A 15,634-nucleotide genomic window follows, 5' to 3' on the forward strand; every position below is an offset into this window, starting at 1 on the left:
CATCATAGTAGTACTTTTACGAGCAAACTTCTAGATTAGAAAGTAGGCTTTCATGGCCGTTATTGCACAAAAAGAAAAGAACTTGTGTAGCAATCTTTTTAATAAAAAGGGTCAGAGAAGTGTTTAGACATGAATGCTAATAAAGCATAAAGCAACCCGATAGGCTCATAATCAAGCCCAACGCCGCACTGGTAAGGGTGAAACCGGTCCACCTTTGACATTTTTGAGTAAGTACCTATTTGAATAGTACTTATCTTGATGGTCCAGTTTTTATATGTAAAAAAATTCGACCAAAAGTCCGTACGGAATCAAATAGACCTTCGAGTTAAACACAATTCAAATTTTATTTAACAAATATTAACAATCAAAAGTGCGGAGTGCAAACTTTCGTGTTCTGAACTAATATCGTGCGCGAGCCATCAAATAAATATGATCCAAGAATTACCAATTCAATAAAAAAGAACTGACAATTTTAAACATAGGGTTCAGCGGTCTGGTTTCCTTGGTCCGGTGTGGTTTGGTTCATACCGGTATCTAGTTCACAGCTAGGGAGTAGGGACTAGGATATAACTCGGATTGGCTTGGCCCGTCTACCATATGGGCTGGACCGCCCTAAAACGGGGATAGGTTGACCCCGCTCCATAAGCACGAGTACATCCAATCCCATCCATATTGTATAACGGAGAGAGAAAATTTTGAAGGATTGTCTTGTGCCTGCCTGCCGGTTAGCTGATTAGCAGAATCTGCTATAAAATATCAAGTTCCTAATTCTAATTAAAATATTTAGAAATTCCAAAAAAACAAGAATCCTAAACCTTTAACAACAAGTAGGGATTGTTCTCCATTATATATTGTGGGCAATCTACACTTAATTTTCCCCACCCCTTCTTCATCAAACAGAACAGTATGAGTATCCACGACTATGGCTCAAGATCATATACGAAAAGGCCCAGAAAAGATCTTCCTTCTGTTGAAGAATTCTATTTACCGGAGGAAATCTGGTTCGAGATTTTCCTTCTTCTCCCATTAGAATAGATATATAAGAACAAGTGTGTCTCTAAACAATGGTTTTCTCTACTCTCTAATTCATCTTTCTTGAAGACCTACTACAAAATTAAGACTCCATTGATGTTCTTCTCTAATGTTGTATGCCGTAATTATAAGCATTCAATTCAGTTACTCGAAGATAATCAGGATGACTACCGGTTAATATTGAATCATGTTAATCAATTTCCTTTCGATTTTCTTCGGTTGGGATTATATGGATATTTTTTGAGTTCAAGTAATGGTTGGGTTCTTGTTTCAAATAGATTATCTAATCAGATAACTTATTTTGTCTGTAATCCACTTACCCCAAAGTGGGTCTCGCTAAAAGAACCACAATTCCATCAAGAAAAAACCTTAATAGGCTTCATATCCGAACCTTCAAACACCTCCCTTGTTCCACCATTACTATTATGATGCAGGCGCATAACACGTGGGCACACGTCCACGCGTGCCCACGTCCCGGTCGGCCACAATAGTGGTCCTAATTAGTTTAGGATTAGGAAATTACCTTATGTTGGTATTTCTATTATTTAGGAGTTTCAATGTTTTAAGTATCTTTAATATTTAGGAATCCTAGTTTGAGTCTATCTAGGAAAGTCTATTATCCTATAAAAGGAGGTCTAATCTATTTTGATATTCATATTGAAGAGAAAAACCATTGAAGTTATTAAGAATTTTAGTTTATTTTATCGTTTCTTATCGTTTTCTTTATTGTTCTTAGTTTATTTTATTGTTCTTCTTTAATTCCGCTGCGTCTACATCAAGTGGTATTCAGAGCCATCAAAATTCTGGATTTTTTTTACAAAAAAAAATAAAAAAAATATCTATGGATACATCTCCTCTTGAATGTTGGAAAATTTTTCCACGTTTATCTTGGGATCCTATTCGAGATACAATTCAATTTTATATTGATCGAGAAGATGAAAGAAAAATTCATCAAATTTCTAAAAATCCACTCTTCGAAGGTCAATTTCATATAAATTTCTGGATTCAACACATGAAAGATTGGTTCAGAAATCAAGAAGTTCCCGACGAAGATAAGGTTTTTTTGATTGAGCAACATATGTCCGAAAGAATATATGAACAATATAATGCCCTGCAATGGAGACTTATTGATCAAGGAAAATCGATCATTGATGACTGGGATACATTGAAAAGTATTTTCAGGTATGGTTTTCTTCCTCTCGATGAATGTTTGTCATGTGTAGAAACAAAAATTGAATTGAGAAGACAGTTCTCCGAAGTTACTTCTATCACTAAGATCGATGATATTGAAGGAGAAGTTCAGGGAAAAAGGAACAAAATTCAGTCAATGGCGGAGGAGGAAGAAGGAAGTAATTTTCCTTCATCAAATCTAAATCCTGGTCGAGATATGAAACATCAATGTTTGACCAAATTTTATGATTCATATGACATTCCGGGAGACGACATCCTTGTTTCGAATCATAAAATTTTACCGTATCAATTATGTCTCACATCACCTCCGTACTCTTATACACCACCATCGTACTCACCACCATATTCACCATCACCTCCATCTTCTTATTATACACCACCACCGTACTATTATTATTCACAACCTCTTATTTCCATTAACCATGAAGAAGTAATAAAAGAAGAAAAAGAAGAGTTTGAACAAGTTGACGAAGTTGATTACAAAGAAGTTGTAGTTAAAGAAGAAGAAGAACAAGAAGTTGAAAAAGATGATTCCAACTATAAAGAAGTACTAACAGAGGATGATTCCATTGATATTAAACATGAAGATCACAACGAAGTTGAAACTGAAGAAGATGAAGATGAATATTCCCCAACAATAGAAGAAGATAATTTTGATTTTATTTGGGATCCAGGAGCTTTGACAGTTTCGACTCCCCATGATCAAACAAACCTTCATTCATTATCATGGGAGAAACCTATTTCGTATTCAAATTATAGTAGTACCCCATGGTCTTCCAATAATCGATCACAACTTGATAATGCTACCACTTTTACGAGGTTTAAAGGCAAAATTTCACAAGATAACAGGTATTGGGGAGCTCAACTATATGCAGATAATCAACTAATTTGGCTTGAGACGTTAGCAGATAATGAAGAATTTCGCTATGATCCTTCATCGAGTGATCATAACACAAAGATTGGAGATCATCCCACTTGCGATGTTGACTTTGAATTAGCTTTTGAATTTCATATTTCCCCTACTGAAATCTTCTCCGGTAGACAGTTTAAATCCAATCAAATTCATCATGAAAGCAATCTATCAACATCATCGTCGTCTGAAGATTACTGGATGAAGACGAAACGTTTCCTGCTCAAAGATCTGATTACTAACACTGATGCCAATGATAGTTATGTTTTGTTATCTTCTCCATCAACAATTTCTTCATCACAGTATATTACTAAGAAGTCAATTGTAAATTCAGTGGAGAGGAGGGAAAAAACAACTGAAACTATTACAAAGATGCCTACATACAAATTAATTGGCAGAGAATCATCATCGTCTTCAATGGCTTCATCACATGAAAGTCTTTACTTGAGAAACATGGAATTAATGAAAGGAGGTGGATGGAGCTTCACCTTACCACACGGGAGGCCAAACATGGGAATATTAATTGGTGTCTCTAACGTGTTCGAGAAAATGCTCCTTAGAAAAATCAATGGGATACTTGCTACATTAACAGAAAAGAGTAATGTGAATAAAAAGGAAAGTATCTCACCACCAGTTCACTTTTTAGCTTCCGGTGAACACGAAATCGTGATATATTGGAAGATGATTTTGGAGGTCCGATTTTTCAAAGAGGATATTTTGGTATGTGCAATCTTCTTCATCCCATTAAAAGATGACGGCCGATGTCACAATTTGTTGGATGTTTCTTCACTACTGTGGATTTTACGAATCTCGTCGTGTCAAGGAGTCCGGATTATATTGGGTTCGTTAGTCCATCATTGTCTTCTACCGATTGTCTACAAATTTCGTTCGAAGTGGGAATTACGGATCGCCATGGCGGAATTCAGAGTATACGGGTGGCTCACATTGTTTCCTTCATCAAAACGGTTCGGGACGAACCTTCTGGGGAACGGGGTGCTGATGCAGGCGCATAACACGTGGGCCCACGTCCACGCGTGCCCATGTCCCGGTCGGCCACAATAGTGGTCCTAGTTAGTTTAGGATTAAGAAATTACCTTATGTTGGTATTTCTATTATTTAGGAGTTTCAATGTTTTAAGTATCTTTAATATTTAGGAATCCTAGTTTGAGTCTATCTAGGAAAGTCTATTATCCTATAAAAGGAGGTCTAGTCTATTTTGATATTCATATTGAAGAGAAAAACCATTAAAGTTATTAAGAATTTTAGTTTATTTTATCGTTTCTTATCGTTTTCTTTATTGTTCTTAGTTTATTTTATTGTTCTTCTTTAATTCCGCTGCGTCTACATCATATTATCATCATCATCATCATCATTTAATAGTAGTAGAAAGAAGAAACATGCAGGAGCAAATTTCATGGTGGTGAGAGTACCTGTTCAAACAGGGCCAGTCACAAAATTCACTATGGAAATTTTTTACTCCGAGTTAAGTGAATGGAAGGCCTTCAGTGTTTCATGTCCAGAACTACTAACTTTCATAACTCCTCTCAGGAACAACCGAATAGTTAGTTGTAATGAGATCTTATATTGGTTTGTAAGAGGAAACAAAGTATTTGCATGTAATCACAAAGATATTGGCAGGACTGGCAAAAGTGGCCATCGATGCTGCAAGTTGATTAGTTTGCCTGAGGAAACAACTGACAAAGAACAATATCTTGGGGAGTCAGATGGGTCAATATATTATTGCCAATTAACGATGAGTCAGCTGAGTGTTTGGGTATTAGTTGATCAAGACTGGCGTCTCGTTCATAAATCTAGAACACTAGATACACAAAGGCTGCCAGAGGTTATAGGTATCAACCCAGTCGATCCAAATGTTTTATTCATTTCTAACTATTCCTATTACAACATTCTGTCCTATAATATTAAGGCGGAAACACTTGAAGTGCTGAGAAGTCCAGAATGTATGGCAATTAGGGCTTATAGATCATCATTTTTATACAAATTGTATGGGAATTAGTATTCAAATTACATTTTGTCTCTCATTGTAACAATAATATATTACAAATTTTTAACATTTTCATATAGTTTCTAATTTTTTTCTTGTTGAAAGTGATAGTTTGTACTTACACAAAGCAAATAAATTCTATTTGATTTACTCCCCTGAAATAATGTGCAGAGAGACATTAACTTATATATTAAAAAGACGAAAATTACAATTTTAGAGTAGTTCGTCGGTTTGTTCAACAACCATCTTAGTTTACAATGGCGAGTACTATCTGCATGATATTTGATTAAGGAAATAGCTGCATTACATCTGCAGCATGTAAATGCAGTTCATTCAACACAAAAATTGACAGCATAATCTGGTGGATTTCGGCACTTCCAGTAACCTGGTATCTTTCCCTTCATAATATATATATATACTAGGTATAGCCCGTGCCTCCGGCACGGCGAAACTCATCAGACACATTATGTAATTAGCAACTACAAAGGTCTAGTTCACTATATTGGTATTCTTATATTCCATTTGTTCATGATGGGTTGCTCTGCTTTTGATAAATGTACCGTATCTTCTAATTTGGTTTGAAGATTGTATGCTATTTGCAAGTCCTAAATTTAAAAATTATTTCATATAGTTCTTGATTTGTGCATCAATTTCGTGTCTACTTTCATCAATAAAAAAATACTTCATAGATAATTTACAGAGACATACACGGACATTAATAGGTTTGCCTTATTTATTTATATATGTCTTTACACTTCATTCAGTTTCTCCTGATAGAGTGCAACATCAAAACATGTCATAGCTATTTGTTTAGCAAACCAAAGTTCTATAAGGTTATATAAGTTCAGTTGCTTCAAACTTCATACGAAAAAAAGGGTTTCACATTAGTTGTCACAGACTTATAGAATTTTTTTTAATATTTGTAGTATATGGGATCTTTATAGACAACCAATGGCCGAACTTTTTAAGTTAAATAAAAGTTTGAGTTGTTAGTTCGGAATAAATTAAAGTGAATACTAATATTAACAAACGTAAGAAAAAAAAACAAAGCAAGAGGGTCTTAACTTTTTTTTTTTTGGCCAACAACCCTTGGTTGGAGAGGTAAGAGGTAGAATCTTCCACCTAGAGGTCAAGGTCCGCGGCACGCTGAACAATTCCAAAAAAAAAAACTTTTTCTTTGAATTAAAACTATGAAATTAAATATTTGTGTTGACATATCTAAATAATATATATATAGTCGTATGTATATAAAGGGAGATTGGGATAGATATCTTGATAAGAAATACTTCAATGTGAAACTTCACTACTCTCTGCAAATTTGTCTTCTCTAGACTCGTAAGGATGCACAGTATGCAAAATAAAGAAAGAACGGTATTAATCTTAATATGCATATACACAAAAAATACATAAGTTAATAGATGAACTTGTAGATGAAGCTGAACATGAACGTATAATAAATAACATGAATGTGTGAAATTCAGTTTTATCATGAAAACTGAACGTGGAACAAACTTTAGTTTGACTTCGCCAGAAGTAACTGGCTATTCATAAACCTTCAAAAATAAATAAAAATAAGATAAAAACGATACGAAAAATAGATACGTAAAAAAAAGTGTATTCATACCCAATGAGAGTAAAAAGATGATAAACTACGGAAGAATCAATAAACCCATTTCTAAATCACACGACGGGTTTTTAACTTAAAAAAAATGTTTACAGCAAGAACGAAAGATACCATCATTCATCTTAACACAATATGAGTTTATGGTTGCTAACAAAGCAAGAAACACTAAGGACGCTATTGAAGCACGAAACACTAAGGACGCTATTGAAGCACGAAACACTAAGGACGCTATTGAAGCACGAAACACTAATTGGGTTTCATCAAACACCTCGTTTTGAAAAGGTGAAACTGTTACTGGCCTACAAAGACAAAATTCTTTGAATTCTTAAAACATCTTTCTCATTCAACCCGGATATACTTAGCAAATTCTATTCCAAGTATAAAACATATTGGTTTAAGGTTGACAACCAACAATTTACTATAAGATACAGACAACTTTAGAGTTAGGGATTCTTCTGGCAAGTTTCTTATTCAAGTTCAGGTTCAAATGAAGGTTACTGCATTATGATCAAGAAGAAGAAATAAATCACATGTTAAAATGAGGTAACAAGATAAATAATTTGTACCTGATAGAGAGCATGAATGACGGTCGCAGAATTTTCGGGCTTGCCTTCAAACAGAAAACCCTGATGAGGAACAAGAAAACCATAAATATCCGATTTATAAAACAAAGAGAAGAACATAAATATTTGATACTATTTCCATTGAACCCCATGATTATCCGATTTATAAAACAAAGAACCAGTAAACTCAACTTAAGCATTTGGTAAACTAAAATAACATTCAAGGAAGATGATACCAAGTTATTACCAACATAGTTGAAACAAAGGTTGATTTTGTCCGTGTGAGCAACCCGTCATCAATAGCCTACACCAAAAACAACTCTAAAACTTAGTAAAATAGATGAACTCTCAAATTTCCCAGAAACAAAAAAGACTTAGCACTAAATGTAAGAACTTCAAAAATTGACATGTTAGCCACGTATGATAAGGTCAGGTTTCTCAATGTCAAGTAAACTTCTAGTAGCTTATAACAAGAATAGAGGATACAATATTGAAGGAATATGGATTGCTCTATTAGCACCAGCAGCAAGTCCAACCGTGAGTGTAAACTTATTGCGCATGTCCAACCTTTTGGATTCATGATGAACGATGAACTGAACATGTTCTTGAATCGAAGATCAAACAACTGAAGGAAGACAACCTTTGATTTAAAAAGAGAGATCGGAAATGGAGAAAGCTGAAGAGTTAATTCTATGCAACCATTATCTATAATATGGGAGATAACGAATCGATGATCGTTGAAAGAGGAAATAAAAACAAAGAAAAAGAGAATAGTGAAAATCATTTAATGTGTTTAATGGTAATATAAATTGAGGTAATGGGAGGAAATTCATTTAATGTGTTTTCTTTCCCATTCCACTTCTTTGTCCGTTTCCATTATCTTCTCATCCCTCCTGTAAGGGTTAAATGAGAGGTAATGAAACCGATGGTTTAAAATGGGAGGTATTGTGTTTAGTGGGGTAATATGGACAGCCATGATTGGGTTTTGTTATATAGATTTCACGAGAGGGTGAACATTTTTCTATTTTTTGAGGTGGGTAATAAATCAAACAGTCAAAGTGCAACATGAAACGAAACCAACAACCAGATTTGTCTTTCGACTTGTCCTAGTCAGCACAAAACATTGTGTTTTGTTATATAGATATATATATATATATATATGCAGTTTTGGCAAATGATTTTAGTAAGTAGAAAACAGTATAAGAAGAACCAAGAGATGTCTGAAGTTTTCTACATTTAGCATCTCTGGGTTCTAAGATTTTGTATTGACGTTTTCTTTTCGGTTTTGAGTGTATCTGATTTTCGAATTTGTGAGTTTCAAATTTGTTTCCGGCTATATGAAATATTGACACAGTGTTTACCATTCTCGATTGATGAACTCTTCGGTAAGCTTTTTGGATAACATCGGAAACTACTAAACCATCATAGTTCGAGCTAAGTTCTAGATTAGAAAGTAGGCTTTCATGGCCGTTAGCACAAAAAAAGAACTTGTGTAACAATTTTTTTTTAATAAAAAGGGTCACAAAAGTATTTTGACATGAATGCTTCTAAAAGCGCAAATGATGAGACTCGTTATAAATTGGCCAAGGATAAAAAAGAAGTTGAGACGAGCAACTGATGCAGACGCATAACATGTGGGCCCACGTCACGCGTGCCCACATCCTATTCGGCCATAATAGTAGTCTTAATTAGTATAGGATTAGGAAGTTACTTTAATTTGATATTTCTTTATTTTGAAGTTTTTATGTTTTGAGTATTTTATTATTTTAGGAATCCTAGTTTGAGTCTATCTAGGAAAGTTTGTTATCCTATAAAAGGAGGTCTAGTCTATTTTATTATACAGATTGAAGAGAAAACCAAATCAAAGTTTATAGTTTATTAAGTTTATTCAGTTATTTTACCGTTCTTCCTTTACTTTATTTATCGTTTTTATATTTCCGCTGCGTTTACATCAAGTGGTATTCAGAGCCATTTTTTTTAACCAATCACAATGGTTAATACTACCGTTCCTGCTACAACAATCAAAGAGAAGACACCAACTTTTGCCTCCGAATGGGACAACATCAACAAGAAGTTATCCTCGGTTACAAAATTGGAAGAAGCTTTCGAAAATTACAAGAAGGAAAATATGGAAAAATTCGACAATATCAATCATCGATTCGATCAAGTCAATGATTCCATCATGAAGTTATCTAAACAACTCGAAGGCATATGTAAGTCTCCCTCTTCTACCACCACTCCTTCATCTTCTACTTCAATTCAAACATCATCACAACAACCACCTCCAACCACCACAAACACAACCGTTGACACCACCACACCAATTCCAATACCCCAATTCGGTCACACTATCACCAACCCATGCCCGACTACAATCCTACCACCGATTTACACCAACCCTACACCACCACTCTCACCGGTTTTAGCATTAACTTACATAAACCCTACAACCGTTCCAACCACACCACCTTTATCCTTCACCGATCAACAAACATCAAACCTAACTTCTATTCGTGATGTGAAGAAACCATGTTCGGACGAATTATTTGATGCATATGCAATTCCGGGAGAAGACATCCTTGTTTCGAATCATAAAATTTTTTCTACACCATATTCAATGCAAAATTCGTCATATTCACCATCACCTCCATCTTCTAATTCTAGTGATACACGAAATATTTCCTCTACAAAACTACAATTTTGTCATATATCGGCTAAGGTAGTATATGTGGGTTCTTTCATCGATTTAAAGGACGACGGACGATGTCTAAATTTATTGGACGTTTATACGTTGGCATTGTTTTTGCGAGTATCTTGGCAATATAAGATTCAACTTATAGTTGGTGGTATGGTCCAGATTTGTCTTTTACGGATTTTCAGCAAATTTCGTGAAAAGTGAGAATTAAGGATAGGTATGGCGAAGTTCATCATATGCGGGTGCATCAAAAGGTTTTCTTCATTGAATAGGTTCGGGACGAACCTTCTGGAGAACAGGGTGCTGATGCAGGCGCATAACATGTGGGCCCACGTCCATGCGTTCCCACGTCCATGCGTGCCCACATCCTATTCGGCCATAATAGTAGTCTTAATTAGTATAGGATTAGGAAGTTACTTTAATTTGATATTTCTTTATTTTGAAGTTTCTATGTTTTGAGTATTTTGTTATTTTAGGAATCCTAGTTTGAGTCTATCTAGGAAAGTTTGTTATCCTATAAAAGGAGGTCTAGTCTATTTTATTATACAGATTGAAGAGAAAACCAAATCAAAGTTTATAGTTTATTAAGTTTATTCAGTTATTTTACCGTTCTTCCTTTACTTTATTTATCGTTTTTATATTTCCGTTGCGTTTACATCAGCAACCCATAGGCTCAAAATCAAGCCCAATAAGGGACTGGTAGGGGTGAAACTGGTCCGGGTGGACCGGTTTTTACATATTTGAACGAGTACTTATTATAATGGTCCGGTCTGGTTTGATTCTCACCGTCTCTAGTTTCACCCGTAGGGACTAAGATATAAATCGGATTGTCCCGAGAAAGTTTTGAAGGATAGTCTTGTGCCTGCCCGTTACTTAGTCAGCAGAATCTGCTATAAAAATTAAAATACCAAGTTCCTAATTCTACTCCCAACAACAACAAAAAAAAAAGTTCCTAATTCTACTCCCAAATCTGTTTAAATTAATATTTAGAAACTCCAAAAACTCAATTGAAAAGAAGAATCCTACACCTATAACAACAAGCAGTGATTCTTCTCCACTATATATTGTGGCCGTAGGGAATCTACACTTTATTTTTCCCATCCTTATTCATCAAACAAAACAGTACGAGTAATAACACCTGACTCAAGATCATGTAAGAAAAAAAATCTAGAATAGATCTTCCTTCTGGTGAAGAATACTATATACCCGATGAGATTTGGTTAAAGATCTTCCTTCTTCTCCCATTAGAATCAATCCATAAGAACAAGTGTGTCTCTAAACAATGGTTTTCTTTACTCACTGATTCATCTTCCTTGAACAACTACTACAGAATGAATACTCCATTGATGTTCTTTTCTTATGTTGTATGCTGTAAATATGGATTCAATTATATTACTGAAAGATAATGAGGATGACTCCAGATGCTAATTGAATCATGATAATCGATCTTCTTTTGAGTTTCTTCCAGTGGGAACACAAGATTCACATAGATATTTTTTGAGTTCAAGTAATGGTTTGGTTATTTTTTCAAACAGATTAAGTAATTAGATAACTTATTTTATTGGTAAGCCACTTACCCGGAAGGGGGTCTCGCTCGAAAGAAATAAACCACGAATCCGAAATAGACAAGTCTTAATCGGCTTTACAGTTGAACCTTCTGCCACCTCCCTCGTTCCACCATTACTATTATCATCGTCTAAGAGTAGTAGTACAAACAAGAAGAAGAAAATTGCAGGAAATTTCATGGTGGTGAGAGTACCAATAGAAGCAGTCACACAGTTCACCATGGAAATCTTTTACTCAGAGTTAAGTGAATGGAAGACCTTCAATGTTTCATGTCCACAACTAGTAACTTTTGCGCCACCTCTCCGGAACAAAATAGTTAACCGTAATGGAATATTATATTGGTTTATAGAAGGAAACAAATTATTAGCATATAATCTTAATGATAATACCCAACTAGGCGAAAATGTCTATAATCCATGCAAGTTGATTAGTTTGCTTGAGGAAACAACTGACGGGGGTCGATATCTTGGGGAGTCAGATGGGTCAATATGTTATTGCCAAATCAGAGATGAGTCAGCTGAGTGTTTGGGTGGCGTCTCGTTCACAAATCTAGATCACTAGATACAAAGCGGCCAGAGGTTATAGGTATCAACCCCGTCGATCCAAATGTTCTATTCATTCATAACTGTTTTTATTATCACATTCTGTCCTATAACATTAAAACGGAAACACTTGAAGTGCTTCGAACCCCAAAATGTATCGGAATTAGGAGCTGCATGTCAACATTTGTGCTACATACATGGTCGACAAAACTCTGATTTAACTTCACAGAGTCAGTGTTTATGAATATCTATCATATAAAACAGAAGGGAAAATGCTGACTGGGACAAACATCCTTATTTAATTATGCATATTGTTTAGAAGCCCTTCATAACTCGTAATTGAGTCCTTTTTTTATGATAAAATCATAATAAATGTAAATAAAAGAATTTGGTTTATAGCAACTTTTATTCGAATTTGGACAGATTTATACGTTAATTGTTATAAATATTTAACGAAGAATTTTAGCTTTTAATTCCAGCAGTTTTAATTCTATTGATAGATGTTTCCAATTGAAGGGTTTAATTCCCATAAAAGAAATTTTTTTTGCAAACTATCAGCCCCTCATCTTCTTTTATCTCCTCTCCTCTTACCCAAAACCATTATGTCTTCCTTCCCCTCTCCATCTTGAATCTTTATCGGCTACAAATTGTTTCTCACTCACCATAATGTCCAGAAGAAGTCTCTTGATGATCGATAGAGGTTCAAATTCACGAAGTAAAGATTCAACACTAAAAACTCTATTTTCAGCTTTTGATCTTCTTTGAAGCACACCTAAAATCCAAATAAAACTCAGAAAAATTGCCTTGAGTTTCCTCTCCGTTGAGTGTCTCTTACGTCCAGATCTTAAGTTGTTCCTATCTCTTTAACTACTTGATTCTATATTGGTTTTGAAAATCATGGTTTTAATTATGATGACGAGTTTTGGTTTTGATTATGATTGATATTTCTTTAATAATCAATTTTTATTAACGTCCTTTACAAGCAACTGCTCAACATTTAGATGTCTTGGTTGTTATCATCTTAGAGCTATTGAATTAATTACTAACAATTTGGAGAACTGTCATCAACTTTTACGGATAAATTGGATATGAACCATTTTTTATATTTACTCGAGTAAGTTTAACTACATCTTTATATTGCTCAAATAGTTGATGAATATTTTATCTTAGGATATAGCTTATCATTGATTTAAAATTATAATCACCTCGGGTGTTGATGTTTGGACTAGATTGAGTTGTTGTTCACGGTTTAACAGGTCAAGACGCTGGGGTCTTCGTCAGAAACCTAAGTTTGTGACTTCTAATACATACATGGATGCTGAGAGTAAAGCCTATATAATACGGTTTGTAGTCTTCGAGAGTTAGTACTAGATTAATGCCAATATGGAGTCATCTATCATGAGATTTTGGTTCCTTTTTACATATCATTAGTGCAGATAATGGGATTTCCTGTTCACATTCTTATTCAGCTTCAAATCAACGAGGAAGGATCAATACATTTTTCTAACACATGATTACATTTCATGAGTTGATTATTTCAAGACTCTGCTTTTGAGCTATGACGATAGTCATGTGTTGGCGAAAACCGACCCTTACTTCAATCACTATTAAAGCCACATCAGAAATCGTTCTCAAGTTGTCCATGTTTCCTCATACTCTCTGCCGTTGTAGGCCTATGAAGTCCAAAAATGATTTAGGAAATAAAAAGATGTGTATCATATTGGTCATTAAGATCGAGTCGTAAGAGGTAAGTCTTCCAACTTAGAGGTCAAGGGTTCGAGGCACAAGCTTACCAATTAAAAAAAAAAACTGTAAATAGTAACAAAATATGAAAATTTTGGTATCTCTGTCCCTCTCAGGAATCTAAAATAAAAGTTAGTTTTTACATGAATTATTATATGGTTAAGTAAAACTTCGATCTTTTTTGACATAAATGAAATTTTTTTGTAAACGATCTTTCTGTTTCTTATTTCTTATTTCTTATTATCAAATTAGAAGTTAATTCAATTTGTGTGGGTTTCACTTTTCGCTATTGCATGTTTCTGCACCATTACATAATTTAAAGGCGAAAACTATATCCGGTTTCTAATTTCATTAAACACATGATATAGGATACAAGAGATATAAGGCTTCAATCCCTTTCTTCTTCACTCTCATGTTTCGCTCTTTGTTGTTTATTATTTTAACAACCACTTTCTTCAAGCACTTGAAATGTCTGTATTTTTCTCATTTACAGATAAATTTGTAGTAAATCGTGTATATCAAAGAACTTATGTGTAGAGTTTGGCTCATTTTGTACATTAGATGCCCAATATTATGGCACTAGATTTATACTGTTAGCGTTTTCCATTAATTGTGGGGTTAGATATTTTGAATGTATGACATTTTAAATAGCTACAAAAAAAGTTTTTTCTTTGTAATTTTGAAAGTCATTCACCTTTTAGTTTGTTAAATGTGATTTTTGTTTCATTCGAGTATCATTTTTTAGTTATAATGTTTAATACAAAATATGGAACCATATAAAGTGGTCAGTAAAATTAAATTCTGCCGTGCCGGAGGCACGGGCTTTACTCTAGTTAGTATACATAATACATTTTGTTTCTCATTGTAACAATAATATATATCAATTTTTAACATTTTAGATTGTTTCTACTTTTTTTTCGTTGAAAGTGATAGTTGGTACTTACAGAAAACAAGACAAAATTTTATTTGATTTACTCCCCAGAAATAATGTGTAGAGAGACATTACCTTTTATATTAAAAAGATGAAAAATACAATTTTAGAGTAGTTCGTCGAGTTTGTTCGACAACTATCTTAGTTCACAATCGCCAGTACTATCTGCAGGGAAGTTGATAAAGGAAATAGAATGTTACCATCATCACTTGTTCCATCATCATCATCATCATCATCATCATCATCTAAGAGTATAAAGAAGAAGGAAAGGGCAGGAGCAACTTAATTTCATTGTTGTTAGGGTACCTTTAACAATTGAAATCTTCTATTGTGAGATAAACAAGTGGGAGGCCTTGAGTAGCACAACCCGTTCGACAGCCGACGCCACGACCACGGTAGGCACGACTGTGAGTCGTGCCGTGCCTAGACCACAAAGGTCAGGGCACAGAAATGACCCATGGGAACGCCCCAACCGTTCCCGTGGCGTTTTCTACCGTGGCCGTTCCCGTGGCGTTTGAAGCCATGTCCGTGTTTGTTCCCGTGGCTCCGACTCCCTCATAAATATTTTTCTTATTTGTTTTAACTAAGTCTAAGTACCGACTCTTTGTCTCTCTTTCAACAAAAAAAGTCTTAAGTCAAAAAAATATAGTAAATTTTTTTTTTTGTTAAGTCCAAGTATTACTTCTTTTTGTTAAGTCCTTTTTATGTTTGTTCTTTTTGTAATATAAAGTTCTCATAAAAATCTAACCTAGGTGATTTTATTTTTTAAATTTAAATAACCAGGGTGGGTAATGGGTTTATGGTTAGGCTTTCCGTTGCTGGCGTTTCCGTG

Source organism: Eschscholzia californica, unplaced genomic scaffold, assembly GCF_041429995.1.
Source record: "Eschscholzia californica isolate CP2 unplaced genomic scaffold, dmEscCali1.0.p SCAF_3, whole genome shotgun sequence".
In the NCBI taxonomy this organism is placed as follows: Eukaryota; Viridiplantae; Streptophyta; class Magnoliopsida; order Ranunculales; family Papaveraceae; genus Eschscholzia; species Eschscholzia californica.